Source organism: Dama dama, chromosome 8, assembly GCF_033118175.1.
Source record: "Dama dama isolate Ldn47 chromosome 8, ASM3311817v1, whole genome shotgun sequence".
Taxonomy (NCBI): domain Eukaryota; kingdom Metazoa; phylum Chordata; class Mammalia; order Artiodactyla; family Cervidae; genus Dama; species Dama dama.
Window position 1 is genome coordinate 24540654 of NC_083688.1, and position 22961 is coordinate 24563614.

The 22961-nt window shown below is 39.8% G+C and overlaps 1 pseudogene; it reads left to right on the forward strand.

The window, feature by feature from the left end:
• Positions 1–13302, forward strand: part of LOC133060502 (small ribosomal subunit protein uS17-like) — a 66021-nt pseudogene extending 52719 nt beyond the window's left edge.
• Positions 13303–22961: the final 9659 nt, after the last annotated feature.

Genomic DNA, 22961 nt, shown 5'->3' on the forward strand with positions numbered 1-22961 from the left:
CACTGCCAGGGAAGTCCCCACTGTATTATTCTTTATGTCCTTTCATATGACTTAACTATTTCTTAATAAAATAATTTAAAGCCCCAGATTCAAATATATTATTGTGAGATATCAGAGCACCAAGAATGTAAGAATATTCTAAATATTCCAAAGAGACACAGCTCACCCATAGGAAATAAAAGTCAACAGCATTAGCCTTCTCAGCATCAAATTTCTAAGGAAATATAACTTTGAATGAAGGGTACCATGTAAAAACTATCAAGTTTGAATAGCAAATGTTGATTTTCCTTTTTTTTTTTTTAAACATGCAAGAACTTGCAGAGTTTACTTTGTACTATTTATTTCAGAAGAATTTACTTGAAGATGAACACCAAGAAAGAGGATGATATAGGATACAAGAAACCATGTCACTAAAAAGGAATCTAATGAAAGTAAATTTCAAGGTGACAATTGAGCAGCTATTCTGATAAAAGATCAGTCCAAATTAGAATGTGAAATCATGGGACTTCAAGGAAATACTCTCCAATAAGTAGAAGGAGGAGAAAAAAATTGACAGAATCCATAAGATATTCAGAATACAGTGACTAAAGCATATTATTTTTCATTCACTAGAAATATAATGGACAAAGCAGTCAGAGACTAGGGGAAAGTCTATTAAAATCATTAAAATCATAATTCAAATATACGGCAGCTAAATTAGAGTGTGGCTTTGAATAGCTGGGAGACTGTAAGAAAGGAGAAGATATTTGATGTTGATACCTTGAACATGTCCCTTTGAGAGATTCAAGGTTCTTGACAGTGGAACCAGAGAGAGTGGTGTGTTTATTACATGTTATATGGCTCTGTGATAAGCCAGAGTCACGACTCATGTAAGAGTAAATACTGTTTTGGTTTGTTTTTTTTACCTCAACACATAGACTCAACCTATAGACAAAACACAGGAGGTTTAATTATGATTACAAAACAGATAATAAATTATCAACATTGACAATATAAAGGTTGAAGAACAGCTAACAGAGGGCAGGAAATAAGGGAGGGAAGAGAAATGAGAAGAAGGGGGAGGGTTGTTAACATTCTCAGCATAAAAGATGAGCAGTCAAGAGGGGCTTTTGAAAGCCAATGGAATAAGAAACAGTTTTGAAGTATACTATTTACAGTTATAAAAGACTAAAAATAGTAATATGAAATACAAAATGGGACAATGGGGGAGCTAAAGCCTCACCCGTGACAGCAGAAAGTCAATATTTAATATCCCAAGTTGACAGATCAAGAAGTGGTAATGGAAGTGTATAATTTACAGATGCATTAGGTAGCCACTAACAGAACTTAACAACATAAATGATTAACCGTGGCTGTTTCTGGAGAGACAGGCTGACAATAAGGAGCTATGATGTGGGGACTGCTCCTTCTCATTATATAAGTTTTTCTGAACTGTGTGAATTTTTTTAACTGTGTGCTTTGTTACTTGGATTAAAAATATTAAAAAATTTAAAAGTCTAAGTTATGATGCGGTCGTGCTAAGTCTTTTCAGTAGTGTCTAACTCTTTGAGATCCTCTGGACTGTAGCCTGCCAGCTCCTCTGTCCATGGGATTCTCCAGGCAAAAATACTAGAGTAGGTTGCCACACCCTTCTCTAGGGGATCTTCCCGACCCATGGATCAAACCCATGTCTCCTGTGGTCCCTGCTTTATAGGCAGAGTCTCTACTGCTGAGCCCCTGGGGAAGCCCCTAAGTTATGATATTTTAACCCCATTTACAGAAGTTAATTTAACAGAGACTCTAAAAACTACAAGCATCTGCTAACTGGCTACTCTCCACAGCTGTAATGAAGTAAAACTGAAGTTCAAAATCATCTTGCAGATGTGTTTTGAGATGCTAACATGACTTTATTAATGAAAATTATACTGTGCTTCAAAAAGTTTCAGTTTTGAGTTAAATCTTGTTTTAACTTAAAAAATTTTAGTTGAAAACACGTGATGAAGACAATGACTCCTTAATTACTCAAATATTTGACTAACCTAGATCTTTTTCTCTGTACAACTTTTCACTGGTCTTCAAATTTTGGCAAAAATCAAATAAGATGTTCTACTTCGATTCTTAAGAGAAACTAATAAAAAGAACTGAGGGGAACATCTGCATATATGATCCATCGACTTAGAATCAACTGCTCTATGTTATATTTTATGACTGTGCATATAAACAGGCTTCTCCTCTCTCCTCTCTCCTTTATGACTGTAGCTCATGGTAAAGAATCTGCCTGCTAACACAGGAGATGAGGGTTTGATTCCCAGGCCAGGTAAAGCCCTGGAGAAGGAAATGGCAACCCATTCCAGTATTCTTGCCTGGTAAATCCCATGGACAGGGGAGCCTGGCAGACATGATTTAGCAACTAACAACAACAATAAACAGGTTAGAATTTTAAATGTGATATCCTTTTTTTTTTTTTAAGGAAAGAGAAGGAATCCAAAAAGACCTGTGTCTTTTTTAATGTTTAAGAAATAATTTGCATATTTAATGTTTCCTCCTACTTCTAATTGCCCAATTATAATGGAACCTAATGACACTTACCACAGGTTGGGTTTTCCAGAAGTAGATGCAGAAACAAAGTTTAGAGTGAGAGATGTTTATAGATATCAACATCTGTGAAAGCATGTGGGAAGAACTGGCACAGAGAGGAGATGAACTATAATGCCCAATAAAGCCCTTGGACCTCTGGGGAGCTCCAGAGAAAATCTTCCCTCATAAAGTTGTCCTCCCATTGGACTGAAATGGCTGGTCCTTTGTACCCACCTCTAGAGGCAGGCTGTCCCATGATGGGCTTGGTCTCAGACCCAGCTGCTGTTTACAACCCAGGCAGACCCTGAAGCAGCAGTGAGTGGGAAGCTGTACGCTGGTCACACTCCCCACAGCTAAGCAATGAAGCTTTCTTGAGGGGAATCTGGGTTGCTCATCTCTGTGTCTACCTCTCTGCTGATCTGTGATAGTTAAATGCAAAAACCTACCGTATTGTGGTAAAGCAGATCTGGTAAGCTGAGTTTGTGATTAGCAGTGCCGGCTCCTACAACGACAATGGGAAATGGCTTTGTAGATGGCTTCAACCATCTTGCTTCTTCTCAAAAATGATTTTAGGATCCACTGAGTCAAGCATTTAGAAACATCCCCTTTTCAACTTCTGCCTTCCTTGGCTTTGCATCTTGACACACTCTCTCTACTGAGCCTTATTTGATTCACGGCCTACTTTGTTTCAACACTGCCTGCAGGAACCTCATCCAAAGAGTAGGTAGAAACCAGCAGATCACCAGACAGGTTCCATAGCCCCCACCCTAGCTGTCAGGAGCAGGGCATCAGAAATGCATGACACCAGGGGCTGGGCAGGTCAGAGAATTCAGCAAAGACAAAGTGAGTCTGCCTCCAGTTGGAAGTGGTTTGAGAGGTCTTTGAGCCCACCACCCATTCGTCAGCTGTTTCTGCCTGCAACCCTGACTTGCCATAGGGCAGTGGCCTCCATCCTTTTTGGCACCAGGGATTGGTTTCATGGAAGACAGTTTTGCCATGGACTGGAGTTGGGGGCGGGGGGGTGGTTTCAGGATAATTGAAGAGCACTGCACTTTATTTCTATTATTATTACATCAGCTCCTCAGATTATCAGGCATTAAATCCTGGAGGTTGGGGACCCCCACCCTAAAGGAACAACCACCCTCTTGTTCAGGTCACATGGGTGGAGGCTGACCAACCCTTGTGTGCCTGAAGTGGTCTTGTGGGCCAAGTCTGGACACTTAGCCAACCTGGATGTAGTGATTATGTCAGAAATGGACACTCAATTCAACCATGGCAATAAAACTCTACTCCAAAACAGATATTATTGAAAGGGTGCTTTCTCTCCATGGGAATTGCTCTGTGTAGGCTATTTTAAACCTCAATTCAGCCATGCCTGAAATAGGTTTTTCAGCCTTAGGAGCCAATAAGTTTCTTTTTTTGTCTAAACTCATTTGAAATAAGTTTTTCTATTTCCCCCCCACAAAAAGCCTGGGCTAATACAAATCCTCTCATAACCTCCTTACTAATTGCTGAGCCAGTTGATTTGATGGGGAACTCAACACTCTTGCTTACACCAAATAAAAAAACCTCTTTGTAAATTTACCCTTTGTTTAGTCCCGTGGAACTTCAGTGGCATAGGCATTCATCCAAATAGTTTGTCTACATCAGTGGTTCTCAAACTTGGCAGCACATCAGAATAAACTGGGAGACTTAAAAATTGGAGATTACTGGGCCTCAATGTAGGTCTACAGAATCAGAATTTCTGGGTTTGTGGCCAAGGAAAGTGTATTTTTTTAAAGCTATGTGGATAGTTTTAATTTAGTGCCAAATTTAAAAGCCACTGATCCACATAATGCCAAGTAATTGTTCTATTAAAGCAATAAACTGGTCAGCTGGAAAATAGTCAGATACATGTCTCTTGTTTGTTTGCATTATATTTTTTAAGACCTGGTCCTTAAGTTCAAGAAGCAAAGACACATCCTTCCTAAAGAAACAGCAGTAGCTCTGGTGGAAAAAAAATGAGTGGAAGAAAACTGAGAAGTGGATTTACCATGAAACTAATAAAGCTTAAGTTTCAAGGCTTCATACTTGAACTTGTAAGTGCTTCCATGACCATCTGGGCTTTTGAAATTTAAGGAGTACAATATTTTAACCACAAATGGTTGAGACTGCTGTCTCTTTCCACTTTGACTTCTAATCAGTCATATTTCCCCTTGTGCTGGGTGGCATGGGAGGAGCCCATGGTATTTTTGGACCCTGACTAAGGAAACTGATGAGGTTACATATAGTTTCGGTTAAGGGTAATATTTATGTGGTCCACAGCCTCTTCCATGTGTGGTTTAGTTACTGTTAGCTGATCCAGTACAAGAACAAATTTTAGAAATGGTCCCACCACCTTCTATACCAACATACTCCACCTTGAAAAATGAAAGTTCAGGGCCTGACATGACCTTCATAATATGACACAACATCAGGAATAAAAGAGAAGCTGGTTAGTGAATGTTGTCAATTCAAATAGTACTTGAGATTCGTTCCTGCAAAAAACCTCTGAAATATCTTGACATCTTACAGCTCATATATGAAAGACACGTGAGTGAAGTTTTCTTAAAATTGACAACAATCCTAAAAACATACATACCAGTACCAATAATAAGTGGTGAAGTCAAGAGAAAGTTTCCCATTCTGTAAAAAAAAAAAAAACAACAACATTATTTGAGGACTTCCCTAGCAATGGTTAAGATTCCAAGCTTCCAATACAGGGGCCACAGGTTCAACCCCTGCTCATGGAACTAAGATCCTACATGCCTCATGCGGTGGCGAAAAAGTAAAAATTCATTTGATCCACCATGATAGAGAGAAAGTGATTCCTCCTGTTCTCTAGGTAAAAAGTGTAGCAAAACCATTGTTCTAAAAAGAGGTCATCAAACATGCAGGCAGTACTTTTATTTGGTATATCAGATAGCTAATTACTGACTATGCCAAAGCCTTTGACTGTGTGGATCACAATAAACTGTGGAAAATTCTGAAAGAGATGGGAATACCAGACCACCTGACCTGCCTCCTGAGAAACCTGTATGCAGGTCAGGAAGCAACAGTTAGAACTGGACATGGAACAACAGACTGGTTCCAAATAGGAAAAAGAGTACATCAAGGCTGTATATTGTCACCCTGCTTATTTAATACTTATTTATATTTAATATTTAATATATAATATATATATTATATAATTATATGTAATTAATATATAATATATATAAAAATATATAATATATTTAATATTTAATGCTTATTTATATACTCTGTATATGCAGAGTACATCATGAGAAACGCTGGGCTGGAAGAAGCACAAGCTGGAATCAAGATTGCTGGAAAAAATATCAATAACCTCAGGTATGCAGATGACACCACCCTCATGGCAGAAAGTGAAGAACTAAAGAGCCTCTTGATGAAATTGAAAGAGGAGAGTGAAGAAGTTGGCTTAAAGCTCAACATTCAGAAAACTAAGATCATGGCATCCAGTCCTGTCACTTCATGGCAAATAGATGGGGAAACAGTGGCTGACTTTATTGTTTGGGCTCCAAAATCAGTGCAGATGGTGACTGCAGCCATGAAATTAAAAGACACTTACTCCTTGGAAGAAAAGTTATGACTAACCTAGACAGCATATTAAAAAGCAGAGACATTCCTTTGCCAACAAAGGTCTGTCTAGTCAAGGCTATGGTTTTTCCAGTAGTTATGTATTGATGTGAGAGTTGGACTATAAAGAAAGCTGAGCACTGAAGAATTGATGCTTTTGAACTGTGGTGTTGGAGAAGACTCTTGAGAGTCCCTTGGACTGCAAGGAGATCCAACCAGTCCATCCCAAAGGAGATTAGTCCTGGGTGTTCATTGGAAGGACTGATGTTGAAGCTGAAACTCCAATACTTTGGCCACCTGATGTGAAGAGCTGACTCATTTGAAAAGACCCTGATGCTGGGAAAGATTGAAGGAAGGAGGAGAAGGGGACGATAGAGGATGAGATGTTTGGATGGCATCACCGACTCAATGGACATGAGTTTGTGTAGGCTCTGGGAGGTGGTGATGGACAAGAAGGCCTGGCATGCTTCAGTTCTTGGGGTCGCAAAGAGTTGGACATGACTGAGTGACTGAACTGAACTGAATTATCAAAAAATGTTATTTTCTACATTTTGAGATCTCTCCAGAATTTGCCAGCTTTAAATGTGTTGCTGTTATTGTGTTTGTTTATAATTCTAAATGAATATTTAATTTCTTACCTAATAATTTGAATTTTTTAAATAAAAAAGGGCCTCGAAAACTGTATGAGCTTCAGACCCATAGATCTGCCCCTCAGTTAAAGAGAGCACCTTGCCCCTGCATGCTGGTGGTGGATGTGATAAAACCTAATGGACTTGTCCTTTAAGCTGCCTTAGTCTCCTGAAAGCCAAATCTGCTTATTATTAAGGCAGCGAATGTACTGTTGATGGATTTAGTGACTCTGTAGAAATCTGTGTGGCCAGACAGATAAATAATACATCATTTAAAGGCTTTTGATCTCTAACAGTGTTTTGGAAGAAGCTGTTCTTTAAAAGAAGCTAGGAAGAAGGATACATCATGGACAGGGAGAGAAATATATAAACAGTCAATTATGATTAACCATGCTAGAGGAAGGGTGATTTATCATTTATTTCCCTCTATAGAAAATACTACAAAATCATTGTCATGGGAAGCGGTGATTAAGCAGATCTTGTCTAACAGAGCCAGTCTGGCTTGGCTCAATATAACCTCAGAATCCATTTCTTCTTTTTCAGCAAGGGCATTGATGCAAATAGAATGGTACGTGGATTTATGTAGATGATGCAAAAAGCTTATGGAAACTATTACAAACACACTGAGGTCTCTGTGCATGATGAATCTCACTCACAGCTTTGCAGCTTATAGGTGTTAGGGAGAAATCAATACTTATGATGACAGGTATGCTGTTTTGTCCTATGCATCCTATTTCCTGCACCACTTCAAACAATCTCAGTATTTACAAAACAGCATTTAAAAACTGCTCATTTATATTCTCTGCTCCAAGAGTCTTTAGTCATATCTTAGATTCATGGCATATTAATTGGTTTACTAAGAAGAAAATTGGAGCCATAAAAGTTTAGTAAACACTGGTTTATACAACGGTGAGCTGATTTGTTTTTAATTTCTTTACTATTTGCAGTAGGTCTTCTTGGAGTTTGAATCTCTCAGTGCAAGGTATAGAAGAATGTAGTTTGCAATGCTGTCCAAATTATTTGATCACAAAAACCTTTTTTGTAATGAGGAAAATGGGCTATAACATTGAAAAATGCTGCTTTGGACTAAAATAAAGGGAGTTAATGGGATGTAAATGCTTTATAGAATATAAAAATTAAATGAATTATATGATATACTATGATAATAACTATTATTATTATTATTATGACCACTATGTTCAAAGGAATCAATTGATTATCTCATTTCTTTCTACTGGGACCATTCAAACTATCTGTTTATGAGAAAAAGATAGAACTAAGACAGATGTATTTTGCACATAATTTTCCTCTGTGATAGTTTTATTTAAAAAAGAGATTAAGAAACAACTATACAAGCTTCTAGTTATCAAGCTTCTATCTGCTGCCTCAGTACTTTCACTACTTTTTTGAGATTTTGCACTACATTTATTAACATTAAAGAATAGTAACTGTCAATGCAATCTCTATCAAAATCCCATTGGCATTTTTGAAGAAATTAGATAATTCATTCTAAATTTCATATGGAATCTAAAAGCACCCTGGATAACCAAATGATTTTGAAAAATAAGAACAAAGTTGGAAGTCCCATGGGTCTTAATTTCAGAAAATATTACAAAGCTAGAGTAATAAAAGCTGGGTGGTAGTAGACAGACAAGTAGACCGATGGAATAGAATAAAGAACCCAGAAATAAGTCAACTCATATATAGCCAAATTATCTTTGAAAAAGATGCCAGGGTCACCCAGTGGGGAAAGAACAGTCTTTTCAACAAATGGTGTTAGGAAAACTGGATATGCACATACAAAAGAATGAAGCTGGACTCTCATCTTACACCATATACAAAATTAAGTCAAAGTGGATTAAATCCCTAAATATAAGACCTGTAAAACTTCTAGGAGAAGAAGGGGGAAAGTTTCATGAGTTTGAATGTAATGTAATAATTTTTTGAATATGATACCCAAAGTACAGGCAACAAAAGCATAATAGGCAAATGTGTGTGTGTGCAAAGCTGCTTCAATCATGTCTGACTCTGTGTGACCCTATGGACTGTAGCCTGCCAGGCTCCTCTGTCCAAGAGATTCTCCAGGCAAGAATATTGGAGTGGGTTGCCATGCCCTCTTTCAGGGAATCTTCCAGACTCAGGGATCAAACCTGTGCCTCTTAGGTCTTCTGCACTGGCAGGTGGGTTCTTTACCACTAGAGCCACCTTGGAAGTCCCAATAGGCAAATGAGACTACATCAAACCTAAAAATTTTTGTGCAGTAAATTGACACAACCATAAAGTAAAAAGGCAACCTGTAATGAGAGTAAGTATTTGCAAATCATATATCTGAAAAGGAATTAATTTCCTGAGTATACAAATAACTTCTACAACAACAATCTTGAGAAAGAAAAACAGAGCTGGAGGAATCATACTCACTGACTTCAGACAATACTACAAAGTTACAGTCATCAAAACAGTATGGTACTAATACAAAAACAGACACCTAAAAAAACAAAACAAAACAAACAGACACCTAGATAAGTGGAACAAAATAGAGAGCTCAGAAATAAACCCATGCACTCACCATGAATTAATCTATGAAGGGAAGCAAGGACATGTAATGGAGAAAAAACAGTCTTTTCCATAAGTGTGCTGAAAAAAAAAAACTGGACTCTGTATGTAAAAGAATAAACTTAGAGCATTCTCTAACACCATATATGAAAATAAACTCAAAATGGATTAAAGACCTAAATGAAAGATTGGAAGCCATAAAATTCCTAGAAGAAAACAGGTAGAACAATCTTTTTTTTTTTTTCCCCCACCAGGCTTCTCTGTCCGTGGGATTTTCCAGGCAAGAATACTGGAGTGGGTTGCCATTTCCTTCTCCAAGAACAATCTTTGACATAAATCATAGCAACATTTTTTTTATATCTGTCTTCCAAAGCAAAGAAAATAAAGACAAAAATAAACAAATGGGACCTAATTAAAATCTTTTGCATAGCAAAGGAAACCACTGATGAAAGGAAAAGGTAATCTAGTGAATGGGAGAAAATATTTACCAATGATATGACCAAAAAGTGCTTAATATCCAAAACATATAAACAGCTCATAGAACTCAACATCACAAAAGCTAACAACCTGATTAAAAGATGGGCAAAATACCTGAACAGACATTTCTCCAAAGAGGAAATACAGATGCCAACCAGCACATGAAAAGATGCTCAACATTATTAATCATCAGGGAAATACAAATCAAAACCACAAAGAGAAATCACCTTATATCTGTCAGATGGCTACCATCAAAAAGAACACAAATGAAGATGTGGAGAAAAGAGAACCCTTATACACTGGGAATGTAAATATAAATGTTGGTGGAAAGGTACATTAGTGCAGTCATGTGGAAAAACAGTGTAAGAATTTCTCAAAAAGCTAAAATCAGAACTATGATACTCCTGAGTAGGTATCTAAGAACAAAAACACTAATTTAAAAAGATACATGCACCCAAACGTCCACAGCAGCATTATTTACAACTGTCAAGATATGGAAACAATCTAAGTGTCCATCAACAAATGAATGGATAAAGAAGATACGGTATATATAGACACAATGCACTACTACTCAGCCACAAAACAGAATGACATTTTACCATTTGCAGCAACATGGATGGACTTGGAGGATATTATTCTAAGTGAAATTAGTCAGACACAGAAAGAAAAATACTATATGATACCTCTTATATGTGTAATCTCAAAAATACAACAATCGAATACTAAAAAAGGAACAGTCTTACAGATATAGAGAACAAACTAGCAGTTACCAGTGTAGATATAAAAGTGGGGAGAGCAATATAGGGGTCGAGGATTAAGAGGCACAAATTATATATATAATAAGCTATAAGGATACATTGTACAATATGAGGAATACAGCCAATGTCTTACAATAACTATAAACGGAATATACCTTTAAAAATTGTGAATCACTATATTGTACACCTGTAACATATAATATTGCACATCAACTATACATCAAAAAAAAAAAAGTAAAATGGTTGTTACCAGGGGCAACAGGGGGTTGTTTAATGGGTATAGGGTTTCAGTTTTGCAAGATGAAAAATTTCTGGAGTTCTGTTTCAAAGCAATATGAATATTGAAAGCTACTGAACCATACGCTTAAAAATGGTTAAGATGATAATTTTTATTTTTTTACTATAAATAAGAGCAGACTGTCCTGGAGCTACTCAAAGATGAGCTGAGGATATTTACATCCAGACCTTCTAATACTTCGCCTTCTGTTAACCTTTGTTCTTATCAAATGCAGTTCTTTTAATAAATTCTCCTTGGAGCCAGAATACTTAAGAGATTATGAATAGAAAACAAGAGAGCTAAAGAGTGAGAATTTCACAATGGGTCTGAAATGTTTTTATTTGAAATTCCCTTTGATTTCAAATTTTGCTATTGGTGATTAAACACATCAAGGACTTGCTTGACTCACACAAGTCTGGGAAACCTTTCACTACAAAGATCTTTGCAAAGTATTCAACAGCAGCTCAGAGGCTAGGCCTTCTTCTCACCCCCCTGGAGTCCATGGGCACCTACAGCATCTTTTTTTTCAGTTGAAGGGATGGTTATTTTATGTATAGACTTACACCATCTTTGTGGGCCTCCCAGATGGTGCTGGGATAAAGATGTCACCTGACAATGCAGGAGACATAAGAGACAGGGGTTCAGTCTCTGAGTTGGGAAGATCCCCTGGAGGAGGGCACGGCAACCCACTCCAGTATTCTTGGCCAGAGAATCCCATGGACAAAGGAGCCAGGCGGGCTACAGTCCATTGAGTCACAAAGAATCAGACATGACTGAAGCAACTTAGCACATACCACCTTTGGCCTTTAAACTCTCTAGAGCTTAGGACAATTCTGGTATTAGTTTGGAAACTCAAATGCCTTTAGTATTTCACAACATTCAGGTAGTCTTTAGAGTTTATGGATTCATTGCTGTGATAGTGTTACCAAAAACACAAGTTCATGTGCCTGACACATGGTGAGGTCAAACAATACTAAAACGTTGGCGTTTGGAACAGAGAAAGGTTTATTACAGGGCCATGCAAGGAGATGGGTGGCTCATGCCCTAGGGAGCACAAAGTTACTGAAAACTTTCATCAAAGCTCTTTTAAAAGCAAAAGGTGAGGGAGGAAGGTGGCTAACTGTTGCAAACTTCCTGGTGGTCAGATCATTTGCTCATGAAGTCAGGTCATGGTCAGGTAATGATGTTCCTGTAAATCTCTACCAAACGAACGTTATTCTGTCCTGACAAGAAAGGGCAAGGTTCCAAGGTACAACTTTCACCTCCCAAGGCCCCAGTCCTAGCTAACAGGAGGCACAGCTCAGCTGCCAGCTCACTCAAGGCTAGGTCCCCAGACTCTGCCCAGCTGCCATTTCTGAGGGAGCCAGGTGCCCAACCCAACTGGCCCTCAGGCTCCTCAGGTCACCCAAATGGGAGAGACCAGGTCCCACAGACTGTGACCCAGGCAGACTGCCACTACTGTTAGGTCACTGTGACAGGGACAGGGGAGAGGTTCTCCGCTGCCTCAAGGCCTGGGCCAAGGTTAGTGGAAGGCCGTAGTGAGGGCTCTGGAGCTCTGCAGGACATGGTGCCCAGTCTGTTCTCTGGACCCCCACCAAGCTCACCTGCTGGCCCAAGGTGGGGTGAGCTGGAGGGCTTCCAGGAGAAGCCAGGATTCACCTCTTATCTGACTCTTCACCTCACAACCACCACTCCACTGTGGTCTGATTCCCCTCACTAACTAGAATTCTGTAACTGTTGGTTGCTTGTAGTCAGGGCCCACTGCTTCAGTGTCCAATGGCCGAGCAGGACCCACTGCCTGGTAACAGAGATGAGTAATGACCCAGAGCAATGGGTCAGGGGCTTGGGCTCACTATGCTCTTTTATAATAGAAAGCCAGAACACACCTTACTGAAAAATGGGGTATGACTGCAGCATCATTTACTCCTATTTGTGGCATCCAAGAAGCTGCTTTTCTTATTAAAATATTGTACCCCTTTTACCGCCCCCCCCCCCCCCCCACTTAAACCTTTTTTGCAGTGAAGGTGGTGGACATTCAGACTGAGCGTGGGTACCAAAAGCTACCAATCATCTTTCAAAATAAGAAGATGGTCCTGCTTGGGGAAACTGGCAAGGAGAAGCTCCTGCATTACTACAAAAATATTGGTCTGGGCTTCAAGACAGTGAAGAAGGCCATGGAGGGCACCTAGATTGACAAGAAGTGCCCTTTACTGGTAATATCTCCGAGGGCAGATTCTATCTGGTATGGTGACCATGATGAAGATGCAGAGGACCCCGTCATTAGCCGAGACTACCTCCGAACATCCGAAAGTACAAGTGCACCTTTCCCCTCGCTTCAATGGTGTCCAGACCTACGACCCCAAGCAAAACAGTGCGCTTCAATGTGCTCAAGGTTATTAAGGCTGCCGGCACCAAGAAGTTCCAGAAGTTCTGATACTACACCCCGGTCCATACACTTTTCTGGACCCTTGCGGCATCTTCCTCGGTCCGGATTGAGCTTCCGGTGCGAAGGTCACAGACAAGATGGCTCTGCCCGTGCAGGTCCCTCTCGGGTTATCAAGCTCAGCCATTGCTTTGCGGTGTGTTTCTCTGCGGGAGTGGCCTACAGAGCCAAGCGCTACCGTTACTGGAAACCCCAAGCAGAAGAGGAGAAGAGTATTAGCAGCTGAGAAGAAAAAGAAGCCGGATGAGCAGAGGCTCATTGAGACAGAACTGGCAGAAGCAGCCCAAGAGGACAGCATGTTAAAGTGAGCCTGCCTGTCTCCAGAGCAGTATGATGAATAAAACTTGCTGTGGTCTGTGAAAATAAATAAATAAATAAAATAAAAATACTGTACCTTACTTTTGTTCTTCAAAGAGAGGATCCGTAGCTCAAAGAGAAAGCTTTTATTTAACGCATTTGCTACCTATTTTTTTTTATAGCATCTAATCAAAGAGCAGACTTGTAAGAGGAAAAACTTTTTTCTCTATCCACCATACAGAGTTGATGAAAATGGTCCCAGCCTGCAGAAAGACCTTTTGGAGAAAAGTACATTTCCTGCACGGCCGGTTTACCTTGCCTTTGCCATACAAAGGTTGCCAAGTGATAACAGAGTTAAGAAACTGCTTTTTAGAAGTGAGCCTGCAGCGAGTTGGCTTAGAAGGTACACTCTCTATTTGTTACTTAGATCTTTTCAAAGAGTTACAGGTTTTGGAGACAGGGCCTCTCCTCACCAGAGAAAATCTATGAGGCTAAAATTGCCCCCACTTTAATCTCTGGGAGCCAGGAGCCATTCAAGATTATAGATTCTGATAATCCTTCAGAATACATTTATAGCAGATAATATTTTCCCTAACCCCACTGCTATTATTATAACAAACAAAATCAACAGTAAGTCCTTAATTTGCCTAATAAGTTCTGGGGCTCCACCTCACCTGCACGGGTTCACTGGCAGGTGAAGGAGACAGGAGGGAGCCATGACACAACACACCTGTGTGACACCTTACTCTTTTGGAATCCTTCTCCCTTCAGACCCCTCCCAGGTAGGGCTAGTGCTCCTCATACATGCGTGTGTGTGTGTGTGTGTGTGTGTGTGTGTGTGTGTGTGGTGTGTGTGTGTGTGTGTGTGTGTGTGTGTGTGTGTGTGCGCGCGCGCGCGCACGCTAAGTGCTTCAGTTGTGTCTGACTCTTTGTGACCATAGCCTGCCAGGCTCCTCTGTCCGTGGGTTTCTCCAGGCAAGAATACTGAAGTGGGTTGCCATACCTTCCTCCAGGGGATCTTCCCTATGTAGGGATCAAACCCACATCTCCTGCACTGGCAGGAGGGTTCTTTACCACTAGCGCCACCTGGGAAGCCCACTCTCCTCACGAGTCCCTCTCTTTTCCAAGATGATACTCACCCTCCTCTTTTCTTAGAGCCATAAAAGGCCAGCAGCTCTGGGAAACATTTGCACACACGTGCGAGGGTTGGAAAATACATTTGTTGTTGTTAATAGGTGTATGTTACTCCACATTATCCAATTAACCTATTGTTCCCTATGGCTATTCTCATGGTGCCATGTGAATGAATGGTGGACCATAGTTAAATAATGGGAAATGAAATACCTTCTCTAATGCTAAGTGCAATATTTTATGCTCCCAATTTATAAGCATCCCCTTCCCCATTTTTCTTTTCTTTTTTGATTAACTGACCATTTCTGGGACATAATCAAATTGCATAAGAAAACTTCCACTATTCTTGTTAAGATGTTTTCCTTCCTTTCTTTTTTTTTTTTAATTAAAAGCAAAATAACAAACTTATTTTGCTAACTCAGTCACCTCTCTTCCACTTTTAAACATCACCTTTTATGGGGGTAAGGGTTCAATCATTTTAGGATTGTGGTTCTCTTCCTTCTCCTCTTCCTTTCATTCTGAATGGCACATGGATTCAAGGAAAGCAGAGGCAAGAGGTGGGAAAGAGCGAGAGGGTCCTTCCTGGCTCCTGCTCAGGTGACTGCCATCCTACCTTGGTTCTTGGTGCACCTAATGCTGAGCTGCTGTGATTTCTGCTCTTGAGGTCCACTTGCTTCCTCCCCCTCCTAGCCAGGATCTCCCTCTGAACTGACTTCTGCACCCCACCCAGGGCTCAGGATGTTCCACGTGCAATCCTGGAGCACTTTGGAGCATCAGGCAACTGGTGGTGGGTGAGGTGTGTCTGAGCCTCTCTGCACCGATCTGCCCCAGCGCCATTTTATTCCCTTCTCTGGGTTTGGAATCTCCCCAGGATACACTCTGAAAATGACACACAAACCTTCATGCTAAAATATATTTATGAGCTCCTATTACCTCCCGACTCCAGATTTTACTTCAAGAGTGGTTCAATAAGCAGCGCTTTTGCAGGATTTCCCTGGTGGTCCTGTGGCTGTGAATCTGGCTTCCCAGTGCAGGGGACCTGGGTTTGGTCTCTGGTCAGGGAACTAGATCCCATATGCTGTAAGTAAAAACTAAAAGATCCCGCTGTAACTAAGACCCAGTGAAGACAAATAACTAAATAAATATTAAAAAAAAAAAAAAAAAGAAAGCTTTTGCAAATGAGTCTGAACATTCTTTTTCTGCTCTCTCCATTTCCAAGCTTGTCCCCACATCTTAACTTGGGTTTCCCCAGAAACAGACCTTGAGATAAGAGGTGATCCCAAGGACACAGCAGTAGGGGAGTAGGAATAGGAAGCAAGGAAGGAAAGAGCCTCTGACGGGTGCACTGTCAATCTAGCCATCACTCTGTCTGGGTCTAAATTCTGGGGAGACTCTGAGAGCAGAGAGAGAACACATGCCTCAGAATTAACTTACTCAAGGGGAGAGGGAGCTGGGATACATGAATTCCCATTAGTCAGGGGCGGAGGGCTGATCTCCCGTCAGGGAAGGGGTCAGGGGAGGGGGCGGAGTGTGTGTATTAATTCCTCAGTGCTTCAGGCAGCAAAGGAGACTCGGCCACAGGAGAAAGTTGTCAGGAAAATAAACACAGGTACTGGCAGTTCCTCTGACAAGAAATCTGCTTTTACATTACTTTATAGTTTATGGTAAAGTTTCCAACTGGTGTATTGCAACCCACTGGAGGGCCAGAAAGGATATTGAGCCCTCAGCCTTTTTGCAGCTATGGGGGGCCTGGGACAGCTGCAATCTAAGGGCCAGTCACCAACTGTGGGCAGTTTTGGGGGGGCTACAGAGCTGCTGTGGCCAAGAGAATAATGGTCCCTAAAGATGTACACATCCTAATCCCAAGGTTAGGGTCCTTAAGAGGGAGACAAGAGGATCAGAGTCAGAGTAAAAAGGGATGTCAACTCAGAGTGATGTGGCCCCGAGCCATAGGATGCCGGCAGCCTCTAGAAGCTAGAGAAGGCAAGGGAATGAACTTCCCCCTAAAAGCTCCAGAAGGCCTACAGCTTTTGATTTTAGCTAAATTTACCAGATGGCCCTGGGTAAGCAATTTGGACCTTTGTATTCTGTATTAGCACACTGATCATAAAATGGAAGTAGAAAAATGAAGGCATTGCAAAACAATGCTTCAAAAATCGGCAAATTTAAGAGCATAAAAGCCATTTTTCAAGTTTCTTATATAAAAAAAATGTCAAGATACAAGAGTTTGTGAGCTTCTTACATGTCTCCCAACTTGTTTAGACTTGATCCTGTTTAGCTTTGGTATGCAGACACATGATTGGCCTTAGTGACTGTCTGCTGACACAAAATCCAACGGTGGTACCAATCAACCTCCTACCTGGCATAAGCTCTGGGGCATCAAACACTTCACAGGTTCGCATAAGTGATAACAAATACACAGGATTACCAACAACTGGAACCTCTGGCTTTCCTCTTTTGGTGGAACCTCTAATAAATTACACATATAAAGAACTGAAAAATTTAAAAAGCAACTTCTAATCGTCCCTGGGAGGCATGAAAGATATGTATTTTCTTGCACAAACTACAGTTTGACCATCAGAACATAAAGTGGTGACAAAGTACTGAAACATCAAAAGTCCAGCGAAACAAGAACACCTGTGAGAAAATGGGATAAATTAATTATATGAAGTATAAAATTGACCTACTTAAATATTATACTTAATATACTACTTAAAAAATAATCAGTTTAATATCAGATATTAAACTGATATCTCAGTAAAATAAAATTAAAACAAGCAATAGGTAGAAGAATGATAACACCTACAATGATCTTCTGGAAGAGAAAAAATAAATTCTTCTTTAAAAAAATTTATTCCTTCATAAACATGAATGTTAACAGAATAAAAGTACTTTCCTGGGTGATAAAAATGTGTTCTTAAATAAAAAAAACACCAATTGTTTAAAGGCTTTATGCTTAATAGAATGTGAAGTCATCAGCTAATAGTATTTTATAAAATATTTTTTGAGGATGACGGCTGACAAAAATTCTAAGACAGTCTTGGAGAATTAATCCAAAATATGGAAAAGGCTATATGATGAAAATTTTAATTGCCATATGATTTGTAGTAGCCAAATATTTTACCCAAATATCCACTGATGGAAGAAGGTTTAAGGAAATTATGATAGGATAATTAGATAAATGGTTAATCAGCCATTAAAAATCATTTATTTATTCCAAAATATTTTTTGAGTGTCTGCTATATGCTAGGTACTACTCTAGGTATTAGGGATATGGAAGGGAAGAAAACACAAACAATCCCCATTCTCCATAGGCTTACATAAAGAAAAAGAAAGATACACAGTAAATAAATCTGTTAATTAAATATATGACATGAATATGTAGGGCTGGCTTCGTGGGCTTGTGACAGGACCCTGCTTTTATCAGGGCCTCTCTCTTATTTTAATGCTCTGCTGGCAGCCTTCTTAAAATTCTTGTTAATTTTTAAGCAAGGGCTGCACATTTTCAATCTGCACTGTGTGCATGCTAATGTCAGTTGTGTCCGATTCTTTGTGACCCTATCGACTGTAGCCTGCCAGGCTTCTCTGTCCATGGGGATTCTCCAGGCAAGAATACTGGAGTAGGTTGCCATGCCTTCCTCAAGGGGATCTTCCCAACCCAGGGATAGAACCCCTATCTCTTACGTCTCCTGCATTGACAGGTGGGTTCTTTACCACTAGTGCCATCTGAGAAGCTTGCACCCCACCAATTAAGGTTAAGAGGGATATCAGGAGGGGAGGGGATTGCAATTTTTTAGATCAGAAGGGGTCAGAGTAGTCTCTGATGTGATATTTAATCAAAAAGACGAAAGATGTCATGGTTATAAAAATTATCAATATTATGGGAAATGCTTATTATATATATGTTAGGTTAATGATTGCTATTGAGTAAAATATATATATATAAGTTTGGGGGTTTTGGGTTCAGAAAAAAAATCTTGAAAAATGCTCTTTCCATCTCTCCCCACACCAATCCTGCTGGCCTTACCTTCACATACAGAATCCAACAAGTCTCACCCAATCCAAGCACTGTTTTCTCTCTAGTCTCTTAACCGGAGCTCCCTACCCAGGTTTCCTGCTTCTAAATTTGTCCCCTCTAAGCTATTCTTCACACTGCAGTAACTGTGATTCTTTTCAGACCTAAATCGATTATGTACTTCTCTGCTCAAAACCTTTCAATGGATTCTCATTTTACTCTAACAATTCCAGATCATCGCTGCCCTGACCTTCTCTGTGGCCTCCTATACTATCTTTCCCCCTAACTCACTCTGTTCTGCCATTGGCTTCCTGGTTGTTCCTGGAACGCATGGACTATGCTCCCACCACAGGACATTTGCACGTGCTGTTCACTGCTCAGGGTATTCTTCCTTTGAAGAGCCACATGGTTCTGTCCCTCACTTCCTTAAGGTCTTTGCTCACATGTTACTTTATTAGATGCACCTTCCTGGCCACCTTATTTAAAAAAACAAACCATCCATTCCACAGTCCAATACACCCTGTATTCCTATCATGCTACATTTTTCTTTGTAGGACGTTAGACTTACTATCATATTATTGTTGTTGTTCAGTCTTTCAGTCATGTCCAGCTCTTTGCAACCCCATGTAACTGCAGCACACTGGGATTCCTTGTCCTTCACTATCTCCTGGAGTTTGCTCAAACTCATGTCCTTTTTTTTTTTTTTTTATTAGTTGGAGACTAATTACTTCACAACATTTCAGTGGGTTTTGTCATACATTAATATAAATCAGCCATGGATTTACACGTATTCCCCATCCCGATCCCCGCTCCCACCTCCCTCTCTACCCGATTCCTCTGGGTCTTCCCAGTGCACCAGGCCCGAGCACTTGTCTCATGCATCCCACCTGGGCTGGTGATCTGTTTCACCATAGATAGTATACATGCTGTTCTTTTGAAATATCCCACCCTCACATTCTCCCACAGAGTTCAAAAGTCTGTTCTGTATTTCTGTGTCTCTTTTTCTGTTTTGCATATACGGTTATCGTTACCATCTTTCTAAATTCCATATATATGTTAGTATGCTGTAATGTTCTTTATCTTTCTGGCTTACTTCACTCTGTATAAGGGGCTCCAGCTTCATCCATCTCATTAGGACTGGTTCAAATGAATTCTTTTTAATGGCTGAGTAATATTCCATGGTGTATATGTACCACAGCTTCCTTATCCATTCATCTGCTGATGGGCATCTAGGTTGCTTCCATGTCCTGGCTATTATAAACAGTGCTGCGATGAACATTGGGGTGCACGTGTCTCTTTCAGATCTGGTTTCCTCAGTGTGTATGCCCAGAAGTGGGATTGCTGGGTCATATGGCAGTTCTATTTCCAGTTTTTTAAGAAATCTCCACACTGTTTTCCATAGCGGCTGTACTAGTTTGCATTCCCACCAACAGTGTAAGAGGGTTCCCTTTTCTCCACACCCTCTCCAGCATTTACTGCTTGTAGACTTTTGGATAGCAGCCATCCTGACTGGCGTGTAATGGTACCTCATTGTGGTTTTGATTTGCATTTCTCTGATAATGCAAACTCATGTCCATTGAGTGGATGATGCTATTCAACCATCTCATCTTCTGTCTCCCCCTTCCCCTCTTGCCCTCAATCTTTCCCAGCATCAGGGTCTTTTCCATCAGGCGGTCAAAGGATTGGAGCTTCAGCTTAAGCATCAGTCCTTCCAATGAATATTTAGGCTTGATCTCCTTTAGGATTGACTGGTTTGACCTCCTTACTGTCCAGGGGACTCTCAGCCTCACACAGTTCAAAACCAGCAGGTCCTCAGCGCTCAGCCTTCCTTATGGTCCAGCTCTCACATCTATACATGACTACTGGAAAAATCTGGAATTTCTGTACATAACTTTTCTGGAATTTACAGTCATGTACAAAAAACTGGAAAATTTCCAGTAGTTATTTTACTATTAAATACTTTCATTTATTTTTTTATATAACACATACATGTGACTACAAGCTCCATGAAGGCAAGCATTTTGTTTTGTTCACTGTCTGTTTTACATCACCAAACTCAAAAACACTGTCTGACACACAGTAGACACCATAAATAGTAATCTGAATGAATAAATCAAATTAAAGTGAAGCAAGTTACATGCATTATTACCTCAACTATGGAAAATCATTTGCTTCTAAGAATAAATTTAGTGATAGTAATAGTTATGCCAAAGTTTTGGGGTGTAACTCTCTTTTCTGAAGTTTCTTTAAAGTAATTGCACTATTTCTATACATATTTAAAAATCAGCATCATTTCCTTATTATAATAAGTATTAAGATACCCTAATGCAATAAATCAGATATTTTCTGATTTATTTTCAGACATTTTCCCATTTATTTTCAGATATTTTCCTGGAACATTTTTTTCAAGTTTGCTTAATGGATTTTATTTGAGATGAAACAAACACACAGTGAGCTGATATGTCTTATCCTAGGGAATTTTAGTGGCTTGTGATTGCAAATCCCCATAAATTGATCACATTAAAAAATAAACCTTTAATTCCAGAATAGTTTTAGATTTATAGAAAAATTGCAAAGATAACACAGAGAATTCCCATGTACTCAACACTGTTCCACCTATTATTAATATCTTTCATTAATATGCCACGTTCGTCTTATTAACCAATACTGATACATGATTATTCACTCAAGTCCTTTCCTTATTCATATGTTCTCAGTCTTTACCTAATGTCTCTTTTTTGGTTCCAGTCTCTCCTCCAGGATATTATACCACGTTTAGTCATCCTGTCTACCTGGGCTCCTTTTGGCTGTGACTATTTCTTAGAGTTTCCCTCTTTTTGATGATCTTGGCACTTTTGAGTGGTATTAAGTAGCTATTTTGTAGAATGTCCTTCTATTGAGATTTGCTTTGTGTTTTATTTCATGATTAGATGGATTATGGATTTTTGAGAGGAATATCACAGAAAGTGCCATTCTCAACACATCGTATCAAGGGTGCGTGCGCGCTAGCTAAGTTGCTTCTGACTCTCCGACTCCATGGACTGTAGCCCACAGGCTCCTCTCTATATATGCCACATCTTCTTTATCCATTCATCTGTTAATGAACATTTAGGCTGCCCCCATATCTTGACAATTGTGAAAAATGGTGCTATGAACATCGAAATGCGTGTATCTTTTAAAATGAATGTTTTTTTTTGGGATATATACTCAGGAGTGGAATTTTTCGGTCATCTAATAGTTCTATTGCATGAATACTCTTAAAAGTTTTATCTTTGCAATATATAGCAAAGAGCTCTAGCTCCTAAAGTAACCTCTTAATTGTTATGCTTTCTCTTGATGAAGACAATTCCAATTCCATCCAACACTCCCACGGACACTCCTGCCAGGCCCTGAGGTAGTATGTTCAGTTGTCTACAAAATTAAGTCCAGCCTTGCTAGTATGGTTCTGAGATTTCCTGGACAGCAAGTAACTGCTGAAGCAGGCTACTTACCATGCCTTCAGCATTCACACTTTCCCTGCTGCTGCCTTGAAAGTCTTTCTCTCTGCCTCTTCCTTAAATCCCTAATTCACTGACCATGAGTCTGCAGAAATTTCCCTCATCCCACAGCAGAAATAACTTCTCACTCCTTGTTCTCACCAGGCTTGTCGCTGGACCACAGACCTGCTTCATTCTGTCTGCTGGTTTTGCACATCAGCTTAATATCCTCTATTAAACTCTCGGTTTCTGGAAGCCAGGTTATCTTATCACCTGGCCATTATGCCTTCCATTATAGGACTTCAATAAATGTCAGATCGAATCAACCCAGTTTGTATTTGAAAATGTCAACTGTTTGATTGACTCATTTCCTACTTGCTTCTGAGTGGCGTTATCCATCTATACATTTGTTCTTCCAATATTACCAATGAGATTTCACTTTGTCCTCCTATTTTATGCAGAGCTTTATTTATTTCAGCTGACAGATCAATAATGCATGGTGAGATTCACAAGTCAGGCCTCCTCCTGGTCCTTCTGATGGAGATGCTACCTGTATCTCTACCTTTGAAATAATGGAAGAGTTGGACCACTCTACCTCTTTTGGCTGGGTCACCTTGGACTGGTGACACAAACCCTCTGGGCCTCTGTCACAGGGCATTTGAGAAAATTATTGAGGTTAGGAATAGAAACTCCTGACCATAAATAGTAAGTATTAACAGGGGCTGGGAACT